Raw genomic sequence first — 813 nt, 5'->3', positions numbered from 1 at the left:
ATCCATCTCCAGCACAACAAAATCTGTTGGAACCTCAAAACCACCTATCTTGACAGGTAGATCTTCCAACATACCAACAGGCAATCTAACTGATCTATCTGCAAGGATAAGAGAAATCTTTGAAGGTTTGAAAACTCTAAAGCCCAGCTTCTGTGCTATGGAGAATGGCATCAAGCTGACTGATGCTCCTAAATCACAAAGACATCCAGAGAATAGAAGAGGTCCAATGGCACAGGGGAGTGTGAAGCTCCCTGGATCAGTTAACTTCCTTGGAATGGACTTCCTCTGAATGATAGCACTGCATTCATGACTTAGTACTACCATGCCTTGAAGCTCTTTTGTCTTGTTCAGAATAGCATCCTTCAAAAACTTCCCCATCTTTGGCATCATTAAGAATGCATCAATGAGAGGCATTGTGAGTGGTGTCTCTTTGAGTGCCTTCTCAAATACAGCTCTTGCCTTGTCCACTAGTTGCTTCTTAAATCTCCCTGGAAATGGGAGCTTGGGTTGGTATGGAGGTGGTGGCACATACTTCTTCTCTGGTTCTGGTTCCTTTGCTACCTCTTTACCCTTTTCTGACCTTGGTTTCTCAGCAACTTGATCATCCTTTAAGGCTGCCTCCCCCTCAGGGTTGATCATTGTCCTCAATGATCACATTGTTGTTCTCAATACCAGGTAAACTCCTTGCCACTCCTCAGTGTTATGGCCTTGGGCATATTCCTTGGGGTTGGGTTCTGGTTTTCCAGGTAGGTGACCTTGGTTCCTTGAGCTTGATGCCTGGTTTTGCTTCAGTTCCTTGATTTCCTGCTGCAT

The sequence above is a fragment of the Eutrema salsugineum genome, unplaced genomic scaffold, assembly GCF_000478725.1.
Source record: "Eutrema salsugineum unplaced genomic scaffold, Eutsalg1_0 scaffold_14, whole genome shotgun sequence".
In the NCBI taxonomy this organism is placed as follows: domain Eukaryota; kingdom Viridiplantae; phylum Streptophyta; class Magnoliopsida; order Brassicales; family Brassicaceae; genus Eutrema; species Eutrema salsugineum.
The sequence above is the reverse complement of the archived record's forward strand: the minus strand, read 5'-3'. Positions refer to the sequence as shown.